General features: G+C 40.3%; 1 protein-coding gene across 3 annotated transcripts in view; it reads right to left on the bottom strand.

Annotated features, from left to right (window-relative positions):
* Positions 1–13941, bottom strand: part of sema6a (sema domain, transmembrane domain (TM), and cytoplasmic domain, (semaphorin) 6A) — a 112841-nt gene extending 98900 nt beyond the window's left edge. For all 3 annotated transcript variants that reach the window (XM_037975531.1, XM_017412342.3, XM_017412343.3), the window contains exon 1: positions 13246–13941. The gene's annotated coding sequence lies outside the window, so the exon portion shown is untranslated. The remainder of the gene's footprint in view (positions 1–13245) is intronic.
* Between the last annotated feature and the right edge of the window lie 12960 nt (positions 13942–26901).

Raw genomic sequence — 26901 nt, 5'->3', positions numbered from 1 at the left:
CTATCAGTTAAAAGTGTAACCAAAACCTCTTCAATCATCAGGTCCGTCCTTTTTACTCTTCATTACGTCCCAGTGTGAATAAAGTCTCCTTTTATCTCTGTTTACTTGAAGCATATGGCAGGCCCACTGCAGTCAGCAAGCTGTTCCTATGACTAACCTCACCATGGGTTTGTTGCTGCACTCTACACTTATGACCACATCATATGATGGCGAAGTTCAAGTAAGTTTGAACCATGAGCTGCACTCCTGATGAACACGGTTTTGGCTAAAAGAGGAAGGCTGCAGTCATCTGTGAAAGCAGAGGGGGGAAACACACACACACACACACACACACAGAGACACACACACAAGGAAAGAAGTACTAATGATTTAATTGATTACAATCTCACCAACAGTTTCTTCACCCTCCTTTGATGTAACACAATGCATCCCGGGGACTTAATAACCATTGCTAATGGCTATAAAAAGCTCCTGAGAATCGGCTAACATCCTAGCCACTAAAATCAATATCTCCTCCAACCACAACCTTTATTTATCCTCAGTATGTTGGCACAAGGAATTAAGAATGAAAAACAGATGAGAAACTACAGAAATGAGCTACTTGTTCTAGATTATCTTAAATGGACTGAAGCGCTGTCACTACATCTTGTCTAAAAGTTACAGACTACAAACGTTTGTATGCTAAAATTCCACTATGTTGCCTTTTAGTTAAGTTTTTTGGATAAAAACAGATCATTTTCTCCTGTTTTAGTTACTTTATTGCCAGTTGGGGATTCCAAATAACAGTTTATTAATTCATAATATTTCCCGTGCGCTCATCCTTTCCGTTCCACTGATGCTGTCATCACTGTCCAGGCAGTATTTACTCTAGTAATTAGCCCAGTGTTAAAAGCATGGAAATCACCATGATGAAGGAGTAACCGTGTGACTGCCTCCAGGGTGGGACGAGCAATGAGAACACTGAGACAAAAAGTCATGCCATATTACACAAGGGGAGGAGGAAGGAGAAGGGGGAAGAAAGTCCTCTGCAGGTAATTGAGGCCATGTAGGCTGCTTCTTACAATCACCCCGAATAAGACTGAGAAGCTGGTGTAAAAGTGGAAATGAAAATAACTGAAACCCTGCAGTGAACTGCTCTCTGTAATCAGCACACCTCTCAGTTCAGGATGAAAAATGGGAAATTATGAGCAAGTGTCTCCACAAAAAAACTCAAAAAATTTAAATACCCTCCTGCTACTTGGTCCAAAAATGAAAAAGTTCTGATAAACATATGCAGCATATATAAATAGTGAAATGTTGGCTGCTTAGTCAATTCTGTAAGGCATTTCAGAGATGTCATTTCATTAGTTGGTTTGTTCCTTTAAAATTCAGATTTTTTTTTTGAGTGGTGCTATGGAAAGGTCATGAACAACTTATATCTTACGTATTGTAGTTAGTTCTTTGAATAACCTTAGTTTAGTGAACTAGAAGTTAGACCTAACCAGTTTGACAAGATAACAGCTAGTTCAAGCAAGACCAGGATCAAAGTGGATTGCTGCCATATTAAAACAACTCCAATCTCAAAGTTTTAAAATACCAGTTTTTGCAACTGGTATTTTATGAACTTTTATAATGCCATAATTATATCATTAAATTGCTAATTACTTAGAACTCTATGGTTATTTGCAGGAACAAATCTCAGCAGCTGCACCTAGTTGTAGCCATTTTTGTGCAACCTGAGGAGCTTTAAACAGGAATATTATCATATTTCTACTTAAATAGCAATGTAAATCAAAACTGATGGTTATCTGAAAACTGAAAGCTTATCAATTTGGCAAGAATTCAACTCTATTCCTCTAAACTCAGATTGTTCAAACAGCTATCTACAACAGGTAAGAATGTTATTGTTTATTTCATAGATCCCCACTTTAAAAGACCTGAACTATCCTTTTAAAGCCTTACTTTGCTGAGCACAAATGTTTCAGAATACTCCAGTCAAATTACACAGACGTATGTGCTTCAGTATCCTAATGAGAATAAAGAATCCAATAATTGTGAACCACATTCTCCTTCTTCACAGTGTCGTAATGAGCTCAGATATCTTTGTCTCAGTTTTGTCTGTGACTGTTCATTTACTAAAAAGTTAAAGGTCATCTAGAGTTAACACACACATGCAGGAAGAAACACACACATATCCTTCACCTGCTAGTGTGTGAAACAGATGACTGCTGCAGCAGCGCCAGAGTGAACACACCACCATGTCTCATCTTATCAGCTGCCTGTATGAAAAGCTGTTTGTTCTAGATAGAGTCTGCAACAACCAAACAGTCTTGCTAGGGGGAATTCAGCTGGCCCGGGATAACTCTACCTCACAGGAGAAAACAGAAAAAGTAAAATCAGCGCAGCACAGGGGAGGAATGAAGATCAAAGTCAGGTACAGGCTGAATGACAACAATAGGCCTTCACCACAGGATCAGCTTAACGCTACAAACTCCCAATCTTATCTAGGTCAGAGCTGCACCTCCAAAGACTCATCCCACCTCCTTTTTTTTGCTGTCTGATGTCTTTGTTGTTCTGCATGGTGATGTAATGTACTGTAATTTTGCCGTGTAAACTCAAGATGGAGACCAGATTGCTGAATTTCTTTTCTGGAAACACTCAGGCAATAGCAACCACGCTTTCTTTGAAAAACTACTACTGTAAGTAACCCTTAAATGCAAGTTTAAACAAGCTAAACACATGTTAGCAATTGTATGAGGTGGATTGAAATGTGCAGAGTTGCAGAAAGAGTCAACCTGCATCAGGAATACTTAGCTACTTAATGTTAATGATAAGGAGATGTTGGGTTTAGATAACCTCACCTCACACAGTGTTACTATCTGGTTGCCAGGCTAGTATTACTAGACTAGCTATCATTACTAGATCTCATGCAGGCTTAGTTCACATGTTCCATAGCACGACGCACACAGAAGAAAACAGAGAAGGATGGTAGAGAGAAACTGAGGAGGGTGACTAATGGATTAGCTGTCTTCTGCTTTTCTTACCTGTTGGTCTGCTGAAAATAGAATTTTAAAGCTTTTATGCTTCCAGGATTTGATGGGGAGAAAACACACACACACACACACACATTATAATAATCTATCAAAACTGGACTAATGCGCCAACATGATGTCCTACCAGTTCTGACTCATTACATCCTCCTTCTTAAAATTGCAAATCATCAGGAGTTCAGCTGCTGAATAATGTCAATAAATCAAAGAATTGGATGGTTATTTGGACAGACCTAAACAGGTATAGGGTCAATTTGTAAATGAAACAGATGATTTGGCACCAGATTAGCTGAGGATGAAAGATGGAGAAACAAACACTGCATTTATATGTAGCAACCAACCAAAATAGGCTTCACTGCAAAAAGTTTTAGACTCTAAACGCACTCAACTTCACACACCTTCACAAACACACTAGAATTCACATCCTGAATGATCCAGTCAGCAAACCTTAACAGGTTTAGAAAAGCAGCGCAGCTTTTTAACAAATAAAGAAAAAGGCCCCCAGTAGACTGTGATGAATGAATCAACCCAAGCTTGCTGTGAACATTATCAGAGTGGGGGGATGAATGAATGCATTATCATGCAGGGCACAACTTCTCTCTTCCTGCCGCACAGCTTGTCTGTCTTCTTGCGTATCAAACCTGCTCGCCTGATTACCTGCCCACATACAGAGCACCTTTTGTTCATATTAAAGGGGGACGGATGGGGCAAGGTGAAAAATTATTTCATTTCACAAGAATTCATTTTGAAAAAGAGATGTTTGGGGTTTCTCTTCTCTGTGTGGGACTCAGAGCTTCACTCTCTGCCTCCTTTACAAGCTGTGCAGGCTATTTCTATTACCCTCTCTGACAGGCTGTCGGGTTTTCTACTTGTCTTCCTAAATATCCAAGTTACCTCTGTGAGTTTGTGCATCATTCTTTGCTCCTTCTAGATATCTGCATGGCTGTCAGACTGTATGACTTTGTCAGTTGCTACTTTCCAAAGCCCTATTCCTGAGAAACAAAACAAACCTCCTGCGCATGGCTAGAGTTTGTGATGCAATGTTTCAATAACTAGACCTTCAAACTCAATTTCAGTTTCATTTTGCATTTATTTGGCCTTTTAAAGACCTAGTTTAAGAAACTGACAATGCAAAGTTATTTATCCAGAAAAAAGGCTTATACTTACCTCACAAATATAAGTAATTTTTGCTAAGAAATACTAAAAACTTACCTCAGCAATCAATAAGAAGGGAAATTTGCAAATAGAGCTGACAAACATTAGCAATATTTCTTTTTTAACTTGAATAAATTTTATTTTGCAGAGCACAATCCAGTCACCTCATGGCCAAGCAACAATCTTTTGGTATATAGCCAGGTTAGCTATTAACTGGAGCTGCACAATATTTCAAAAGTTTATCAGATTATGGATTTGTGCAATATCAAAATCACAATCCACTAAAGGTGCAATAAATGTCATATTACATTATATTAATGTTCTGCTATATTAAATGTTATATTTCAAGTGTCATGCATTCATGCTTTGCACAGATTGTTATATTAAACCCTTGATAATAGCCTAGATGTAGCCTAGATGAGCATTGTTATATTATCGTAATATTTAGCAATGATATTGTACTTCTGTGTTTTTCTAAAATTGAATAACTCTTTTATTAAGTCGATATGTGTCTCAATATTTACAACACACACAAAAGCAACAAAGCAAGTAGGGGCATTCTACAAAATACTGAGCAGCTTAACCATTTTCATTGTGAGTTATGTTTGAACAATTATTGGAACTTGATTAAAGCTAAAAGAATCGTCTTAGATAAACATTGATAAAGTTCAGCTTATTCAGGTTGAGAAGGCTTTTCCTTTACTTTTCCTTGACCCTGTGGGTTTAAGTAAATGTCACTGCAATGAATGCAGAATGTAGGTGTCTCTTTACCTGGACCTCCTTTCTTCACTGTCTGTGCAGTACATTAGGATATTAATGTTCTTAGACTGAAAAAGCAATGCCAGTAAGATCATTAAATCATTAAAGCAGTTCCTGCATCCCAAAAAGTACTTGGCAAAACAAACTATACATTTTATTTATTTTATGTTTCATCAAGTATAGAGGATTAATAATTATTTCAGTCTGCCTGCAAGTCTCCTCATTTACCTATCAGGCCTTCCTCCCAACGTCAACTCAGTGCTGCTGTCACACCATACATTTAATCAGTTCAGCAGCCCTAACTACACCGAGCTGTCTCCCTGGGCTTTGAACTGTTTACATGCATGTGTGCGCACGGCTGTGTGTGTGTGTGTGATGTGAGTGGGCCTTTGTGAGGCCTCCACTCAGCAGAGTGCTGATAAGTACTCCCAGCCCAGTGCTCTGCATGAGCTGATGGACAGACAGGCCAAGAACACTGGGGGCCTTGTGGTTGAACCTGTGTGTGTGTGTTTGAATGTGTGTGTGTGAATTGTGGTGAAAAGGGGGGAAGAGGGAAGGCAGTGGCTAGTGTGTGTATGGGTGTGGGTGTGTGTATGTGTGTGCTTTCACCAGCCATGCCACCAGACCATGCCACATGGCTGCAATTTGTTCATTAGCTATGTAATAAATGTACACACACACACAGAGGTAATATTGTTCGGAGTTCTGCCTGATTGGATTGTGAAATAGAGGACCCTCCGGGGAATCGCTTGTAGTCTGCCAGCCACTGTGACCAGGAGAATTTCTTAACAAGGGTTGAGACAAACTCAGAGGAAGCACATGCTGGATTTTTCTGTTTGCAGCAAGAAATAATATGAACTGAACCGTTGGCTGCATAATGCTTTGGATTTAAGAGAAGTTTCACATTTAATGATTGTCTTTCCTTGTTACATTTTGAACGTATGTGTAAGTGAAAACCTCAAACCAATGCAAGGCTTTGCCAAACAGCTGGAAATAATCAATATTCACCCTGGGCCAATTACAAGAATGATCATCATCAGCGTGTCAGATGAGCTAAGGAGGGTTGCTCTAATAATTACCCAGTGTCTAGGGTAGCAGTTTAAAGTAGTTTGAGCTGAGCTTGTCTTTCCAGACTCACAACCAGCTCATTAAGGTTTACATCATGATGTAGTCAGCAATATCAGATTATGTGATACTGTATCTTTGCTGGGAAAAAGTATGGAAAAAGTGGACTATATTCAAAAGGATATAATAATACATCCAGCTTTGTTTGGCCTTCACATGGAAACCATCAGCTGGACTCTTGAGAAGAAGCTCCTTCTACATTCATCGAGGCTCATAGCCTCTGGGAGAGTCTGACTGCTGCTCTGCTACGAGCATACAGATCAACTTACACACCAGCTTTCCTCTGCTTTGATGACGGATGCACACACACCACACATGCATGCCTGCTTCCACCGGTACTCAAGAGCATTACACGTTTGCACACGCACACACACTCATGCACCTTTACCCCCATCCTCCACCTGGATTAATTCACCTGCTGCACCTGAGAATGCGAGTGCTGTGATGTCACCTGCAATCCCATCACTTCAAAGGCACCAAAAGCACTTCAGTGCCATCAGCACAGAGAGCAAACGCACCCTCTCCATTTTTCCTTTGTCCTGCTGTCTCCTAATGGTAATTCCCCTGCAGAAAGTCCACACACGGACAGGAGAGAATTACACAGTGTTCTCTACAATCAGATATTTTTGGGATTCTGCCCACTGGCACCCAGTGCACACACCACAATGTAAATGACAAGTTTTGTTTTTTTTTATTCCTCTTCAGTCTTACTGACATGAAAGAAAGTGCCCTGCTGTATGAAATTGAGTGCACTTAAATGTGCCTTATAAGTGTGTGCATGAATGTGTGTGTCTATGTCTCTTTGTGTGCACGCATCTGAGTGAAAGGTGGCTGAATGTCGTGAAAATCTCATGATTACAGTTCTGCTATAGTGGCCTGCTTTTCTAAAGCTTCCACTGAAAAATATGCTCAAGCAGAGTATGATGTGAAGTGACAAGGCGATAATACAACCACCACATTAGAGCATGGTTAGCCATTAAAAGACCCGAGTGAGATTATGAGGTCATATGTGAGGCACAAAGCCTACAGACAAAACAAGTTCTGTGAAAGTAGCTGTGTGCAAGTTCAATCTTCCATCTGCACATAGAAAAATCTGAATGCAAAAAGAAAACAGGGCAGCATCAGAAGAAAAAAACAGTAAGAAAGTGAGAGAAAAGGCATGATAGCATGAGTTAATCAATGCCTTGGAGTTTTCTATGGTGTTTTTTTTCTGTAATCCATCCCTGAATAACAAAATAATAACAATAATAGTGCTTCAGCATGGTTTATCATCAAAAAACACCCAACTGAGCATGAAACAGGAGTCCTGAGCCCATCTCCCATCTCAGCTCAGTGGAAAGCATTTCCATTGTAAAGTAAGATAAAATAACAGCAGTTCAATGTACTGTGACACACCAAGATGCACCAACCCATGAGCGTGCTGTTCACAAGATGATGCCTACTGTGAAAATATTCTTCTGGTGTCTTTAGGAGAGAGAGCGAGATAGAAAAAGAGAGAGAGAGAGAGGAGATGGAAATAGTTTGTGTTGTGAGAGAAAGTGAAATTGAAGAGATGCACACACAGGAGGAGATAGAGGATTTACTGCCGAGATAAAAATGGAATCCATTTTGGTTCTTGAAGCACTCACATTCATAGTGTAGGGATCTGCTCAGTGCCATTTCTCTGTCAGTCACACCCCCCACCCCCCACCCCACCCCACCCATTTTTCCTTCTTGGGTCTGTTTTAACTGTTCAGCCTTCCAATCACTACTTCATACCATCTACTTGTTTCTTTCGCTGTCACACCTCATTCATCCCTTTCCTTTCCTCCTCTTCCTCTTACTTTTCCTCTCTCTAGGCAGCCAGGCACCCCAACACTGTCTCAGGTCCTGAAACTATGGCAACGGAACGAGAGTGCAAGCGCTCTCTATGATTAATAGATGAGAGATGCAGTGCCAATCGCCTGGGCCTGGGGAGGAGGGACAGATGCACTCAAACAACGCCACGCAAACATGAACATACAGTCATAGGGAGTGCACACACTCAAACTCAAATCTCCCCACTGCCTCCATCATTAGCCACCTTCCGCTAGTTTGAGGTACAGAAAATTGGAAGAGTCCAACGTAGACACTACACTCAGACACATCCATTATCAGCCGTGTTATGGTTTAAGAGGCACATAAAGAGACAACGAGCTTCCCTGATCCACATGACACAATTTTCCTTATTTGCTCCGGACAAACAAACTAACCACAGACATAACCGCAGTCACTGTGGCGGATGTGGTTCTAATGAGTCCACACACATGCTGTGGCTGTCCGTGTGACTCACAGCTTGTGTCTCCTCCTGTAAAAGCACAACAACAGCAGGACAGGAAATAGGACATCATTTTTAACACTGTGGGCCTTGATTTACATTATCAGATCTGCAGAACAGGACTGGACTCTTTTTAAGGCCAGTTCTTCATCCATCCATCTCTCAGGCTTTCTCCTAAACCCCTGTGCTGCTTTCGGATTATCCCTCCAAATGCATTTGCTTTTTATTCCATTTGAGTAATAACAGGCAAACAAATTCATCTCTGACAAAGGTATTATCACATGTTAATGTTGCATATACTTAGTTTATGAAATAAAGGGAAAAAAAACTGATTTTATAATCTGACTTTCTGTTTTGTTTCATTTTGCATACAAGCTCCTAAAAAGTCGTTTCCTGTGTAGTAGGTTGGCTATCACTTTCTAATTCACTTAATTTCTAACAACAAAGCCGTGCCAAGGCCCAACAGCCAGCAACAGACACTTGGTTGCTTGGTTGGTCTTTGTGCTTCAGGGTTTTTTTATTTTGTTTTTTTTTTTGGCACAAAGTGCAAAAACACGCTCAATCAATTATGCTAATGTAGTGAATATGAAGACTGTTAAACACATGAGTGGTTAATTCAATAGATGCACTGCTGAGTCATTTCATGGACTCATAAAGGTGAAGGCTAAGTGGGTGAAAGCAGTCAGTTAGAACAACACGATGAAACTCAGAAACTGTGGCGCCATGCGGGTGATTGTGTTTGTGAAAGACAGCGAAAACAAGAACGACACAACGAAGCCAGCGAGAGGAAATTGATTTAATTTTCAGTGAGCCATGCTGTGGATACTGGACCTTACTGAACGGTGATAAAGACCAACAGTTCATAATATTATGACCACTGATAGGTTGGGTGAGTAAGTTGTGTTTCAATAAAATATTCTGTTGAAAAAAAAAACTTTCATTCTGGTATTCACAAACACATAGGTAGGATTTCACCACTGATACCACATGTAGCCCTCATTTAGACCTGAATATCTCTATCTAAGTTGGGTTTAATGTAGCCCGATCAGTTTTGTACTTGTAATTTGTTTATTTATTAACACACAAATAATTCAAAATACCTTAGACACAGGAGTCAAGTTGGAAAATTGTGAAGAAAATACCAAAAAGCACAAACTGGTATTTTAATACCTACTGATATTGATTTATGGTTTAAATGTCTTTTCACTCACATTTCAGTTCATTTTCTACCACTAATGTGTGGTTGGGTCATGGGGGAAGCAGGTCCAGGAGAGAAACCCGTACATCCCTTTCCCCAGCAACACTTTCCAGCTCCTCCTGGGAGATCCCAAGACATTCCCAGGCCAGAGGATACTGTATAAAAGCCCTGCAGCGTATTCTGTGTCTGCCCCAGGGTCTCCTCCCAGTGGAACGTGCCCGGAAAGCTTCCAAAGGGAGGCATCCAGAGTCCATTTTATTCAGATACCGAAACCACCTCAGCTGACTTTTTTTGATATGGAGGAGCAGCGGCTTTAATCCAAGCTCCCCCAGGCTGACGGAGCTCCTCACCTCATCTTTAAGGCTGAGCTCAGAAACTCATTTCAGCCGCTTGTAGCCGGGATCTCCTTCTTTCAGTCATGATTCATAACTCATGACCATAGCTAAGGGTTGGAACGTAGATGGACCAGTAAATTGTGAGCTTTGCCTTTTGACTCAACTCTTTATATATATATATATATATATTTATTTATGTATATATGTGTGTGTGTGTGTGTGGGGGGGGGGGTTGCACATGTGTGTGTAATCTAGTGGCAATGGGTTTGAGTCCATCAATGAACAATCTGTTTTTATTCTTACTGATCTTGGTAAAAATTGACATCTATGTCTGAAAACAGTTTTTCACATTTACTAAACTTTCACTTTAAGACCAAATTTTGACCAGTTTCACCCTCGACATCATTAGACATTTTAGATACTGATTTTTTTTTTTTTCAACCCAATGCTTTACCTGGTCAGAGCTGTTTTTGTGAATAAAGACGAACATTATCAACATTAGGCAGGTGGTCAGAATGTTGAGGCTGATTAGTGTATATTAGCCTCTGTATCAGCTATTAAAAAGTATAAGTAAATAAAGTTCTAGTTTAACTAGAAAGGATGAGGCGGAGAGTGAATAAACTCCTGAGTCCAAAGGAAATCCACCAGTACACCATCTGCTTTCATCCTCCTAATATTCTCAGTCCGTTTTCTCAGTGAAAATGAAAGCTATTTATCAAATAATGAGTTCAGCTTCAGAGGGTCTGTGAAATCATAGCCAACTTAAATGAAAGAGATGGAGCAGCAGAAAGTTAAGTAGGAAAATGTTTATCCAGAGGGGGGAGTTGTGTAATGAGTTGGAGGGGGTTAGAATATCATCCTGTTTGCTTTTTCGCCTTCTAAATCAAAGCAATGAAACTCAAAAAAACAGCCGACTGGAAAATTGAAAAAATAAAAAAAGCTAAAGTCAGCAAGTAAACCACATAACACCTGTGAAGGACAGTTCCATTACAGTTCAGGCAGTTTCGATTACACTGACTTGTATTTCTAAAACAAACTATGCTAAATCACATCCACACACTCCTGATTATCCTCAATTTTCATTAGCATTAAGTCAATGTGGTTTAAGTGGCAGACATGTGGAAACTGGATAATGGGTTAAGCATCAATAAATCACATTCAGATGAGTGAGACTGCTCTGATGCTTTCTTGTATTCCAAATATTCAAAAAAAGAAAAGCCCACACACTGAGGATGCAACATCAATAAAACATGGCTTTTATAAAATATGCATAAATACACACACTGCTGAATGCTGGGTATTGACACTGACTGAATGAGGACTAGTACTTAACAGCAGTTTGCTGTTCTCCTTGTTTATAATCGGGGGCCAATTCATTTGAACAGCAGCAAAGCCATTTATCAATTATTCAGGCCCGCTGTATTCAGGCAGCAGCTGCATGTGTCCTTAGCTGGCAAAGGTAGAAACAAACTGCCTCTGCCTCTCTCTCTCTGTCTCTCACACACACATACACACATACAGTGTGACAAATTCACATCAGTCACACACAAAGCCATCCCAGTTGCTATTGTTAGGGATCGGCGGATCAAACGCTCCACGGAGCATTGCTCCAAATACAAGCATCAACTCGGGTCGCTCTGCTGTGTTCGGCTTCTCCAGGAGGACAACAGGCAGACTATTGTCACAAAGGTAATCATGCTGTAATTCATGTATCAGTGCCACCGCATGACATTGTATATAAAGTGGTAAAAGCAGGATTAGCCCTTTGATTTGTGGTGTCGTAGCCTCATGAAACCATTTGATTTTCAGTGGGTCTTAAAACTGAATCCAGAATGTTTGAAATGCCTTCAGGCTGATGTTGTAGGAGGAGCAGCGGCCAAACTGTGTACAAATCTTAAACATTTTCCAGCATGTTCACTGACAGCAAAAAGACTGATGATCACAGAGAAATACATAGTATGTGCATAATACTTCCAGTCATTTTCAGTTTAAAAAAACAAACAAACAAAACAAAAACATATGAATTACCCTTTTCTTTATAAGAATCTCGTGAAAACTCTTTTTATCTGCCTCGTTAAAGCTGGTTCTAGAATAATGTTTGCATTCAGTCCTGATTTGATTCACCACTTTCTATTGTGTCCTTTGCAAACTTCACAATCTGCAATCGACATTTAGAGTTTTCCAATCCCCTTTTTTCAGCTTTTCCCAGAATCTCTAGGGAGGAGGAAGGAAGGGGGGGTCTAAAAATGGGCAGGGAGAGGAAAGGAAAGGAGTAGAAAAGAAAGGAAAGGAAAGGAGAAATAATGTGCCTATAAATATTCTTCTAAATTCGGCTGCTTGTTAATCTAATGTTCTAATTTAGCACTTTAACTAAAAGCAAACCAAAGGTCCATGGACCAAACAGAAGGTGCATTTGATTGGTCTTTTTGAACATGAGTAATTGTGACAACTCTACCTCCTGGTAGCTTGAAATCCTTGAACACACCCTAACCAGTGAGTGAGCATGTGTGTGTGTGTGTGCTGTGTGTGTGTGTGTGTGCTGTGTATGCTGTGTGTATGAGGCTAACTTCCTTGAGAAAAATCCAAATGTAAAATGGCTAATTAGTTCATATAGGCTATCTCGGATTAAAGATTTGCGGAGAAAATAAAAAAAAACGTGGGGAGAAAGACTGTAAACACAAGCTGCAGCATCATCACCCCTCCCTGAAAATCATTGTTTTAATTTCAATTTTCCAGTCATGTGGAAAATAAATGGCAAATGAAAATCCCGTCTGTGCTTGTCATACCAGAGCGCTGTACGCCCTCAAAACCAAATCATATCATGACACTCATTCAGTCGGTCAGTTTTCTTGCTTTTAATCTTTTGTCTTAAACTTTGTGAAATCTTGAAAGAGGCTGATAAAAACAAACAGTCAGTATTAGGGGAAACAACAGCCAGCGCAGTCTAAAAAAGTTCCCATTTCTCCTTTGCCATTCTACTACCTGCTATTTCGAAATGATGCACACATATTTTCTCCAGTGTTTAGCCTCTGTGATCCAAAATAGGTCTTCGGAGACCTGCACTAATTTATTTCATATGAGAGAACACCACAGAAGGGATTACGCACGAAATTCTATACTCTGTTTAGGATCGGCAGAATAGAAAACCACAAAGGTTCTGACGTTTATTTGTCAAAAGCTTCTTATTTATAGGCGTTGTAATGTTGGGAAATTGGTTTAAAAATAGCGCAAAGTTTAAAAAGTGACTCCAGTGAAGCTTGTGCACTTGTCGTACAGGATTAGGTTGGCGAAAGCCTGCTGGAGGAGGCTGTAAGCGCACAAAGTTTGAAATAAACAAAGAAATCTCACCTTCAGCTCATGAATGGAATCGCCTCGAAGTGGTTCTGTACGGCTCCGTCTGCTAATAATCCATTTGATGAGTCGTTTGAAAGCAGTTCGGATGGGGCTCGCGTCAGAACAACAGCACTTTTCTCTCTTCTTGCGCTTCTTTTTGTTACATGCCGCGCTCAGATCACACCTCTTCAAATCGGAATATCCATCGGAAATCCACACTATAAGACAGGGAAAAGACGAGGGTTCAGGTCTCAGGTTCCCCTCGGGTACAAACTGAGCGGACCGAACCAAACGGCTGTCCCAGAACTGGCTGCGGAGACGGATACGCAGTCCCTTCCACAAAAGCCGACACTCATCCTATTTGGAGAAGCTTAGACTGGAGCGGAGCGCAGCGAGCCCAGCTGTCACCCACCCGCTACACACACACCCACACACCCCCACACACACACTCACACACACACACACATACAGGGAGGAGCTACTATGGAACGAGAGCTATTGTGTCAATGGGTGCCAGTTATGGACAACTGTATTTCTATTTTTACGCAGCAGAATTTCCGAAGAATGCGCGTCGGGGAGGGAGAAAGCATGAGGAGACAGAAGAAAGAAAAAAACGAAAACTATTGAGCAAATCAAATAATACTGCCCTATCAGGGAATTAAAAAATAAATGTGCACGATCCAAGGCGTCTCATTGGCTCTTCTCTCCTCTCTCAGAGACCACACTTTCCTCCCCGGTGGTCCCTCCTGGTCTGGGGCTTGGCGCGCTCTCGCGCACACGCACACGCAAACACGTGCTTCGCAGTAACAAGTGAGCCTTGACTTCACTTTATCTCCGCCTCATCAGGAGGGGGCCGCCAAATAAAATCTGAAAACACCAACAAAGTTCAGAAAAGCTTGAAATGAGTGGAACATTTACGATCAGTTGCCAGTGACGCATGCGCCATATAGGCTACTCTCTTACATGCAGAAAAAAGCCAAAATAAACATCAATTTACCAGAAGGAAAATAGCAAGACTGCCACAAACCATTAACATAACTGCTTGCAGATGCTGCTAGATATACAAGCACGATATAACAGCAAGGACACCTGTATGGACGTCTGAATCACGCATGTTCCAAGGGGACGAAACTAATGGATGCGAGGGCGAACCATTGAATAACAAGCCACCTGTGAAGGAAGTAAATGTGCTTGCTCATAATTGAGTTCCCGAGTAGAAGGTTTTTCTGCATGATTGCTTTCTTGTTACTGTAACAGTAGATTACAGTGCTCCCCCAATAGGCCCAATGCCAAACACTATAAAGTGGTTCTTTAATATAAACTAATGTGCTCCCCCCTGCCAACACGTCCCTCATCTGTTGAGTTTTGATTTAAAATCCAATCTCATTTGCCACCACGCAAGTGAGCATTCATAAGGGGCTAAAAGCACAGTATAGGGAAAATAATTTCTAATTGTTTCTGTCATTTAGATTTGAATGTTATATGCAAATATTTGGCATGGAATGACATCACAGTGTGAGACTTGCACAAATAAATACACTTCTTTGGTAATTTACAACATGAAATGGATACAAACTTAAAAGCCATTAAAATTATAAATCAAGCTATATTCAAATCAAACTTATGGTACAACAGGTCTTAAATTTGAACAGAATACAGTCTAAATTCAGACTTTATGCATTCAGAGTATGGGTTGTGAATGACTCTCAACTACTACCACAGCAAATTATACCTCAATATCTGTAAAGCTTATAGCCTTTGGTGTGTTGGCTGAGGCTGACAAGCTGTGGCAGCCATCTTGAATTGGATTGAATTCAAAACTTTAACAGTTGTGGATGTACATCCAATGACTACTTCCTGAGTTTTAATCAAATTTGTCCAATTATTCATGAGATGTTTTCTAACAGATAGACAGAGTTGATTTCATTTAGTTATTGACAACAACAACATGTTTTGTGCAATCTGGTAGAAATCAGACCATATGTCGGGGCTCAGTCTCAGCTACTACCACACCAAATTTTAGCTTAGTATCTGTGGAACTGACTGAGTTGTAGCTATTTTTGTGTGGATTAGCTGTGGCGGCCACCTTGAATTGGGTTGACTTCGAAGGTTAATCAGCTGTAGGTGTAGATTTAATTTCTAATAGAATCATTAGAACTCACCCACTGGCTCATGAGATATTTTGCGACAAACAAAGGAACACAAGCACACACACAGGCTAAAACATCATTGTCCGCCACCAACAACCCATTACAGACCCATTACATAAGAATTAGGAGGTTAAGTAGCTGCAGGTGCTGCTGGCCAAATGCACTTGATTAGCTGGCTAATGGAAAGAAATCGGGAATAATCTTGAAGCAGTTGTTGCTGCCCTTAATAAGGGTTGTAAGACCAACTAATTAGGAGTTCCTCATTCTACCAAAAACAAGATTATTCCCAAGTGAAAAACCGTAAAGATAGTTTGCTATTTTTAAGTGAAATGTACATCCCAAAAAGATCATCTTGACGTCACCCTGTGCAGTGATCAGAAAGATGACAAAGAAATCCTAAAGGTCCAGACTCTAGGCCTCAGTTAGCAAGTTAAAGTTTTTGACAGTACAGTTAGAAAAGGTTGAACAAGTCTGACTTGTTTGGATGGGTTGCCTCATCTTTCTAAAAAAGACCGTGGCAGCATGACTTCGGTTTGCCAAATTGCATTCAAATAAAGCAGAAGACTTATGGAGCAGTGACCTTTGGACAACCGAGACTACAGTGGAGATGTCTGGCCGTAATGCACAGCGCTACGTTTGAAGAAAACTAAACCCGGCACATCAGCACAAATAGCAATCAAACATTGAAAGGCTGCAGTGCAGAAGAACAGAAATGAATGCCCTGCAAACTTCAAATAGAGTAGACCTAAAGTCCTCTCCTCCTGCTGCATTTACCTACGTTTAAGACCTTGTGAGGACAAAAGGATTTTATTATTTAATCATGGTAATTAAAAGCTTACAGAATTAAAGAGGGTTTTACCAAGATTGTAAACCATACATCTCATCTTACAGTATAATGAACATCAGGCTTGCTGAAGTGCAATTAAAGCCCTCTTAGAAATGTGTAACTCTTTGTTGACACACGAAGGTGAATCATTACTTACACAAAGGCAGATGCATTTTCATCTGCTGACATCAGGAGTTCTGCAAACTCTGCCAGCCTCCAACCAAATCAAACTCCATGCAGACAGATTTTATTCCACACAGCCTGCCTTTACATTCTTTAATCCAGCTATCTCACGTACTCGCTCTCTCACACAGACTTTGAAGTGGAAGTGTTGCGAAGTGTGGGTGGCAGGCAGGGTATAATTTGAGCTCAATAATGTCAAGATGCACACCAGTTAGTTTGAGCTCTGGAAATGCGCTCGTGTCAGAGCTAATTTCTCTTACCTTGCTAAAGTGGTCCCAGGCGCATTTGGACTTTGTGTGCAGAAAGGCGGTTGAAATGGAGCAAGCATCACACCCCAAACCAGGACACACAGCAGAGCAACTCTTCAGGGATTCAGTTTAGCTCATACCCAGGCTTTTTTCCCTTCAACTTAACCAGTTCAACTCACATGCTCGTCTGTCTTCTCTCCAACCTCAGGAGCTTGATCTTAAACTTTTACTTTACTTCCAGACAGATATCTTCTGCTCACTTCACTGTCAGTGACTTACATTTTATTCCAACTCACGTGCTGGCCTGAAAAGACTCTGAAAAGGCTGCAGCCACCATCTTGTAGCGTGCAAAAGTGAGGTTTTTGCAATCTACCCATGCAAGTTAATTGTACAAAAGTGTAGCAATTAAAAAACATCCAGCAGGAAGTAGCAACCATCTTCATTGCTGTCCGTCCACCATCTAATAACATCTGTCGATTTTGAAAAGTTTTGTTCTATGTGACATTTTCAATAGAGTAAAGCTGCACCAATGTTTATTCATATTTTCTTTGGTTCCTTTAACCCAATTGGTTTTATGTGTTTAGGATTTTACTTTTATAAAGTGGTAGAGTCACATGCTTTACTCTTCTTCCACATGCCTTTGATGGAGGTCATATGGCTGGTGTTTCATTTTATGTCCATTTTATAGACTTAAACTTTTATTTCCAAGGTAATAAAATATATCAGTACATGCAGTAAAAGAAATTCAATATTTTAATGCAGTTTTGATGATATAACTAATTGTGTGGATGCTGATCATAAAAAGTACACTTATATCTGTTCTTGTTTAAATTTGCTAGCAGCTCTATTTTTATCTGTTTATTTGCTACTTTTAGCTTTTAACCAGCCTTTTGAGTTTGAATTTTTAGTTAATGTTTTGCTACTTTTGTATTTTTGCTACCAAAAATACAATTTCTCTTGTTCTTCATAGCATAGTTTTATTTATTGGTAGAGGCTGTAACTTTAAAAATGTGCTGTTGGGCAACCACCAGTTTCTGCAGAAGCAAGTCCGTAGGTTTAAGCAATGTTTGTACAGAAATAACAAAACTGCTCAAACAGACTGCCCTGTTGTTTCAGTATCTGTCTTTGAGGCTTGTCGAGGTTTGTAACCTCTCCCAGTTGGGGTCATACCTAGTTTTGTTGTGACTTAGCGTCACAGTACGGTTACGATGATAGGATGTCTATTGGAAGCCTGCTGAGCTGTGTGTTTTATAGCTGGACCACTGGAGTCAGATCATTTGTTAAAACTGCCACAGCCGACGCTTGCAGACTTCTAATAGCTGCAGCTAACTCATGGATCAAACGGACAGCTGAGGCAGGAGCAGAGCCTGAGCATTTGGTAACTCCCATTGTATTATTGCAGGTCAATCATTAAATCTGCCCGCTAATGTAGTACTTTACTGAGCACTGCAGGTCATTAAGAAATACACATATATATGTAATAATTAAAATCTCAAAGTAACAGAAAACTGCGGCAGAAGAAATGGAGTGAACATGAGAGTACTCAGACATTTTGATTAATGGTCTCTCTACTCAGGTGTAACAGCTGTAATTTAGCACTTGGGCTTGATGGGGGAAATAATTTAGCTGTTGTATTTTCTCCACTTTAAAGCGATGAGATCTGTTCCAGTCAGGTTCATCAAATGCTGTTAAAACGTCAACTAAACTGTCAAAATAAAACAGGATTACTTTGTATTTGAACTGTCTGGGGTAAAATACCAACACACATGTCACATAAGAGTTAATGCTTATTGTTAAATGAATGCTATGCTCGAGTTGGTCCAAGCAAATGTGCATTTAAACAACTGGTGTTTGTTGGCTTTGAGTTCTTCAAACAAATGCAGTTTGCAAAGATTGATGCATCATTTCAAAGTTTATCTTGTCCAGGCGATGTAGATCCTGCACCTCTTCAAACATGACAGAAACCAGCTGCTGTAATTCTTTTACTTTGAGTTTTGTCTCTTGATCATCATAAGTCAGTTTTGCAACAATTTCTTTACTGTTTTTTTATTTTTAAAAAGGCTTAAAGGAGAGTTACATTTTGATTAAATTTTATTTCATAAATAAATGTTTGCAAAAAAGCAGGTAAAACAACCAAATGAATTCAGAGTAGGATTAACTTTAAGTGGGAGACTTGAGAAAATGTCAATTTGAACAGGATTATTACAGAAACACTTAAGGAATCAGTAGCACAAGTTCGAGGTTGGAGTTGTGTTTAGAACATCTTGTGGTTTTTCTGCACAGTAACATGTAAGAAGGATAAGAAAACATATCAAGAAACTAAAATCCTGCTTTATAAAAACAGATGCTGCAAATAATTGTAAAAGATAATTCTGACAGCATCCCTCTTTGTTTGCGTAATCCATGTTGGTGGTACAACCTTGTTGTTGGCTATATAGTCCTTAAATCACCCAAAATTTAATCTGCATATACAGTATGTGAACAGTAAGCACAAGTACAAGCTGTTTGTGGTTTTACAATGAAGCCATCTGCACTTCCCGTTTCTCATTTCCTGCTGCTAAAATTCCCGTCAATGAGCTCAAATCATGAACAGCAGTCAACAAATCCTGGATGATTGTCAGTTTGTCAAGTCAGGAGTATAAAAATGCAGACCTAGATAACATTTTGAACTGAAATCACATTAGCATGCAGATGTTTTGACTCCACTCATATCATAAAAACTCAGCAATCGGGGTTCAAACCACACCTATCTTCAATCTCAGCCTTCGTTTTGACAGTAAGGCTTGTCGTGGCTGTATTCGGCGCAGCTCCGACGTGTTGACACTATCTGCAAACAGACAGATTTATAAACACCTGTCAAAGCCCTCCAAATCCCGTTCCTGCTACAGGTGTCTGCAGGATCACGCTTCGTCATGATTATTCACACAGGGTGAATCAGAAGGTTGAAAACACCACAACATCATTGCTGTAAGCTGTGATTCTGATGCCTGGAAGTGGCAGAATAATAATCATCAGATATCTAAACTTTAGGTCTCTCAGGGTTTCTCACTTTTACCTGCGTATGTCTGAATGTATGCACATTAACACCCGAATGTCTGCATGCATTCATAATATTAAGACATAACTACAATAAATAGTTGGAGTCACAGGAAAAAAAAAATTTGCATTTTAACACCATCCACCCAGCAGGTGACACTCTCACAATTTTAATTAGTCTCCAAGAAATTTAGAGCTGACTTTTTCTATCATGTTGTTTTCTCTCTAAGAAGTTGTGCTGCTAAAAAAAAAAGAAAAAAAAAGACAAAAGTTTGGGAAATTGATTTTGTATTCAGAGATGACTTTCTGCTGCAAAGATTTACCTAAAAATCAAACACTTTTACACCATTTTCACCCCTTTAACAGCTTTAATTGACAAGGGACATTTGAAGCATGTGCAGGCTTTTAACAGTTTATCATTTTTATGATAATCAGAAATTACATTTAAACTTGCTGACGTGAGCGTTAAGTGTCTCTGTTTTTGCATGTTGGCCACTAACAGCCCTGCTTTGTTTGACTATTGAGGCATTAAAGAACACAGGTGCCATTACGTATGAGCTATTATCAGTAAATATGCTGTAATATGAAAATATAATGACATATAGGAGCATCATATATTATTTGACTCTATTCTGTCATCGTCAGTAGTTGCCAAAAGTATTAAAAGCCTTATGAGAAATTGGCTCTGACTGTAAGCCAAAGGCATCTGTGTCAGCATTTACTGTATATATATATCAAAGGTGTGTGTGTGTGTCTTTTTATGTGTTGGTGTGTCTGACCTGTAATGGCTGACTGTGGTAGAGTTTTAAATTGCTGTAAGAGAGACCATACACACACAGACACACACACACACACACACAGCAGACACTCGGGCTCCTCCCCAACCAGCTTCAGTTTCCTCTGCGCAAACACGTTCGCATGAACGCCATGAATAAGTCAGCATTTCTGCATGATAGGTCTGTAACTAGGAGTGACAGTTAGAGAGCAAAGTCTCAGAGTTGCAGATGGGATTCAGTGTATGTGTGTGTGTGTGTGTGTGTAGATGAATGCCTCCTTGTATCCTCCCTCCACTCCCTCATCCAGCCCAGAATGGAAGTCATGCTGATGATGAGGCCTGAAAGTCAGGTTGTTGACATCAGCAGCAAAATGGAATCACTGATGGTTCAGGCAAAGAGACTGCTAATCATTTTATTTTACTGAGATAAAATACTTTAATTATCAAGCTCCTTAAAAACAAACTTAAGCACCAAATTTTAATTATTCTGCTACTGATGAATAAATCTGAACTCAAACCGACTCTTTCTTTTAACGATTTACTCAATTTTCCTTTGTGTCAGCTTGTTTTGTTGTATTTTTAAAAGTGAGCATCTTTATAAACACTTTAACCATCCCTTATGCGAGCTGATTCAAAGTACACTTTTGCAGAGCTGTTTGAAGATAATAAACTTCATTCCAGTTTGTCCATAACTTAGAACTCATGAAGATGCTCGCTGAGAAATGACAGAGTTGAAGACGGTTTGGTCAAAATGCTGTTATGCTTGAGATGCTGAGAGATGGGTTAGCACACAGAGATCAGAGTATGCTCAGAGCATGTGTTGAGGTTGACTCTCAACTACTACCACCCAAAGTTTGATCTCTATATCTGTAAAATTGGCTGTGATGGCCATCTTGAAGTGAGGACTCCAACAGCTAATCAGTTGTAAAGGTTGTTTTTTTGTGTTTGCGGTGGTTCTTTCATTGATTGGCGATAACTAATCTCTGTCACATACAAAAATCTGTTACGTAGTATTGCTGTATGATTCAAAACATTCCCTCCTTCATTTGTCTGAGTTCATTTTGTTTCTGTAAGAATCCCGGCTGACCTTACTGAAAGCATATCAGGTGTTGAGTTAAATTGAAGAAATGATGTGCGCTCTGAAGAACTACAATGGCACGCAGAGTGGAAGCAGAAACGCTCCCCTGACAGTGCATGTTGTTGTTTCTGTCTCTCTCCAAGCACATTGATCCAGATCCAAATCCAAACCCAGATTTGATTCAGGCGTCTCATTTTTCTCCCTGAGCCCCAGTTTGAACTTCACCTTGAGTAAGGCGGCTGATTTAATGACATGTTGACACAGCCCCTACTGAATAAGTCATCCAGCCTCTGCTTACACACCGACAGGTCTCATCTATTTTTTAGACCAGGAGATTTCTTTCTCTCTTCTTGTCTGTCCATGTCTCTGTCTCTCTTTGTCTTCATTCTATATGTTTTAGAGCAGAACCTGGTTGTTTTAACGGCATTTACTGAGCAGCCTTAATAGATTGCTTTTATTGAGATTTGGTTGTTTGTGGCTGGTTGGGGTAAAGTGGTTTGGATTCGTCTCGCAATAAGAGGGAGAACTGAAACTGGACTTTGCTTTAAAAACAACAGGATCTGCATCTATAGTAGGCTTTGCTAACAGCTGGATAACTCCTCTAACCAATTGTCAAAATAGTTTGCTGTGCATTTATAATCTCTTCATGAGTAGTAGAGCACGGTTTGAATGCAACATATCGGGTCTTTTTTTTTTTTTTTTTTTTTTACAGTGTCATCTGAGAATTAATGACATTATGATCAAACCCTCCGAGTTTCTCCAGAGACAAGCTTTGGCTTTGAACTGCTAAATGATTGATGGGTGAGATGAAAGTGAATGTAGGTCACCGTTGGTGAGGGTCGGTGGAAGCAGCATAAATCAGACAGAGATAATAACCAGATATCACGGAGGATAATGGCCCAACCAGAGCCATTACAGGTAAATCCAACAGTTAAAGCTCAACAATCTGCCACTAAAAACTGGATTGCACATTTTGGTGCTCACAGATAATTTGCCTTTGGTTGTTTTAAACATGAGGTGATTCCTGATTTGAGGTCAGATGAAGTGAACTGGGTTTGAAATAGCAGATCCAGATTTAAAATCCAGATAAATCGGAGCTCACTTAAATGAAGCGGACAGAAAAGTGTAATGTCTTTGGGGAGGTTTTTCCTGCACAAACTGAATGTGGACACACCAGAAAGAGAAATTCCTGCTTAGATACACTTTTAGTCTGCACGCAGAATCTGATTTGTTGTCAGTTATTGTTTGAGAGAGGTGCGCTGGATGTCTGCTCTGTGACTCCCGCCTAAATCAGGTAAAAATATTCTTGCCTCCTCATTAAGCAAGTTTACTCCACATTTCCTGTGACAGGATGAGGAGCCATTAGAGAAGAAAAACAGCCTAACATTCCCAGAAGGAATGCAAGAGTTTTAAACTGAGATCACTTCATGTTCAGAAATGATGGAGTTGTAGCCGTTTTGGTTGAACCTTGTAAATGATGTGATGCACGATGTCATGAGCTGTGAGATCTCACAGGATGTGTTTGCACACAGACAATGTGTTGAGATTGACTCTCAGCTACTACCACACCAAAATGTAGCTTAAAATCTGTAAAAATGGCTGAGTTATAACCATCTGTGTTTAACAAGGTTGCTTAGCTGTGGCAGCCATCTTGAATAGTGTTGACTCCAAACGTCAATCAGCTGTTCACGTACATCCAGTCATTATTTTCAGAGAGTTTCCTTTAAAATCTATTCAGTGGTTCAGTGGTTTTGCTAACAGACACACAAAAGTATTATTGCTGCTTAGCCTTTGGCACTGGGCGATAATATTAAAGCTGAAGAATTAACTTAAATGAAAGATGACACACAAAAAACAGAAGGTTGAAAACACCACAACATCATCCACATCCAGGCAAAACACATTCAGGCAAATCCAGCTCAAATATGTTCGGAGTCTCCGAGCAAAAAAAAAAACTTTGTACAAGCTTTAAAACTTTAAAACTAGCGTGCGAAAATGCAAATCAACAATTTCCAGTTTTGATGAACATTTATAGATGCAGCTTTTGCTAAAATATTGAACCACTGTGCTCAAATATTGATACAAAAAGTACGTTTTGAGGCAACGTGTTTTTTTGTCTCTAAACAGAAGAAAAGATTTAATTTTAAACTTATGCGACACAGAAACTAAAATCACTTTTGTTGCTTATTTTAGCCTGTACCCATATAGTTTTTTTTTGTTTGTTTTTTTACAGAACATTATTGTGTTTCATGAAACATTTATGATGATATAACATCTATATTGCATTACCGCTTGCCCCAGATTTTGGCTGTATTTTTGACACACATTTAGCCAGTGTTGGTCTCTTTCTCCTTTTGCAAAAAAAAAAAGACATAACCCAGCTGAAATTCTTCTCTGAAAGAATTTGTTTCAACCTCTAGTCTTTCTGTAAAATTACTTACAGCAGGTTTGATTCAATCTATAGATCCGCTGCAGACTCAACAAAAACTCGCAGCCGAAGGGACCTCTCCGTTCTCTGTGTACGTGAAAGAAAATGACAGAAGGAAATTGAGACGGGAGCCAGGCTATCAATAGAGCAGTAAGACACAAATAAAAGGCTCAGACAGGGGAGGATTGGGGAGCAGATGGAGTGGGGAAAAAAATGTGAAAATCATAAGAGTGGTTTCAGAAGACAAGAACAAAAAAAGGAGTGGTGAGGGCAATAAAGAGCTAAAGAAGGGTGTCAGGAGACAGAGGAAAAAGTTCTGCGTCGGCCCGGAGAGGATGGATGGATAATGACAGGGGGAGGAGCTTCCCTGACCCCTCCTGACCTCCCCCTACATCCAGCTGCTGGCAAGAGGGTGCAGCGGCAGCGGCGGCGGCGGCGGCGGCGGCGGCGGCGGCGGCCCTGTAATGTGATGGGATATCCTGTTGCCAGCCTGCAAGCTAACCCCTCTTCCTCTGCCTCCCCTGTCTGTTCTCATCGTTTCAGTCACCTCTGCGCTCACACTCGAGGACACCTCACGGAGTGACGCACACAGATGGACACACACCACGCGCTGATGTATGCAGGCGTTCGCACATGATGACAGCCAAAAAAACTCACACTCACATAAACACACCTCCAGTTGACTCGACACTCGCAGCCAAGGACGCTTTGACTCAGGTCACCGCAGAAATGAAGGACGGTGCTGAAATGGCAGAAGAGAGGACATGAGCCGAACACGGAAAGTCTGCCAGAGATGGCACAAGGAAAAACAATATTGTCATGCAGTGCAGTGATGTTTGGTTTACTGAGCACAAACAAAGCCCGGGATCTTGTTCAGGGCAGTTTTACACACATATGTCTGAATAAAAGCTCTGTTTTATTTAAAAATCTGAATATTTATGACTTTTTTATTACTTGTCCAATGCTAAAAGGCCATCCATCCACAATGGTCAGGTCACTGGGACAACAGGTCCAGGAGAGAAACCCAGACATCCAGCTCCCCAACGACACTCTCCAGCTCCTCCTGGGGGATCCCATAAGTTCCCTCCACCGAGTTCTGGGTCTGCCCCGGGGTGTCCACCCTGTGGGACGTGCCCAGCAAACCTCCAAAGGAAGACAGAAGGTGTCCTAATCAGAAGCCCGAACCACCTCAGCCGACTTCTTCCAACACGGAGGAGCAGCAGCTCTACTGCAACCTCTCCCCGGATGACGGCGCTCCTCACCTTTTGTAAAGTGAAGCCCATTGTATCTGGGATCTAGGTCTTTCAGTCATGATCCACACCTCATGACCAGAGGTGAGGGCTTGAACACACATGGACCAGTAAATTGAGAGCTTTGCTATTTGGCTCTGCTCCTTCTTTACCAAACGGATCGAAGGAGACATCGATCCATCTCAACAAGAATCCCAGGTACTTGAACTCCGCTGCTTGAGGCAGAGGCTCACCCCCGACCAGGAGGGAGCATTCCACCTTTTTTCCGGTTGAGGGAATGCTCAACTAGCTAGTGCCTTCAAAGGGGTACTTGTTTCATTTGCCAATATCCCTGGCTTCTCTTGTTCCCATCTTATATGGAAAGTTCAGCAACTTGTGGTCATTTTTCAAACCTGCCAGCCCCTCGTCCCCCCTCAAAAAAACCCACCCTCCATCATCACCCATGAAAACATCAAAGCAAGGCCACAGTGAAACTTCAAGCCCATTTTGGCATTGCCCGCCTACCTCCAGATCCAGTAATTACAGCTTATATACGAGACATCAACATTACAACTCGTCAAACCACTGTGTAATAACACCGCAAAGGCACTTCAAAGAGAGGCAACTCACATTTCAAGGGGAAAATAAAAACTCATGGATTATGCATCAGGAGGGACTGATTCAGCCTTGAAGAGCAGCTGGAGCTCAGTTCACGTTAACTGGAGTGAAACAAACAAAAAAAGAGACTTGATAAACATTTATGTTGATGCATTTGAAAAGAAATTCTGCACCATAGGGTTTAGGACTAAAAGGGCCAGTGGTGAGTAGCGTTTTCGCCATTCTGTACTTTGCATCTAGACGCCGGCTTCTCGTGCAACAGCAGGATTACGCAGCAGATGAGTGAGACTTTAGATAGTGAGGTTAACTTGGTGCCTTACAGAATGGAGCGTAAATACCAGAACGGCGCCAAGGAAATGGCTATTTTATATGTTTCAATACTGCCCTCTTGTGTTGTGTGTTTTCTCTACATTTGTTCTATAAAAAAATACTTTCCTCTGCAAATTAGATGAAAATATAACGAGGCTGCAGGCCAAAAGTCAAATGAAAATTAAGGTTATATCTTGTCTAAAATGATGAATTTTAGTTAGATAAATTGGGTCACAGTAGCAAAAGCACAATGAGGTTGCGTGTAGTGGATATTCCTTTATAAATTAACATGCACAATGCCTAAAAGAAAGTATAGAAAAATATATTCACTTTTGCACCCATGAGAACAAAAACAAAAATTATGTCAATTTATTTATTGCTGCTGTTGATAATATCATGGATGTGTAGTCATATTGAAGTTAAAATGCAGTTTACACCAAAGTCTAATAGTCTTTTTATGTTTTGTGCTGTTTATAGTACATTTTAACTTATCTTTTAACAACATAAATATGCATTTTGAAATATGCAACTAAATAGTTGCATAAATCGGATACTGTTGAGACTTTATTTAACCTTTTACTGCGTTTACTACTAAACTGAAGGCTTAGGGTGAGAGTAAATATTATTCACTGAACTTAAAATGTATTTACTCAAGATAATACCATTGGTTAGTAAGTCTGCATGACGAAGTGTACGTCTTATTTTATATGTAGAGCAAATTTCATAACAGTATCAAACACAGGGCTGAAGAACACAGTTTTTATTCTCTTTTTGGTGTGTGTCTGCACTAA

Source organism: Kryptolebias marmoratus, linkage group LG1 (assembly GCF_001649575.2).
Source record: "Kryptolebias marmoratus isolate JLee-2015 linkage group LG1, ASM164957v2, whole genome shotgun sequence".
NCBI classification, from domain to species: Eukaryota; Metazoa; Chordata; class Actinopteri; order Cyprinodontiformes; family Rivulidae; genus Kryptolebias; species Kryptolebias marmoratus.
The sequence above is the reverse complement of the archived record's forward strand: the minus strand, read 5'-3'. Positions and strand labels throughout refer to the sequence as shown.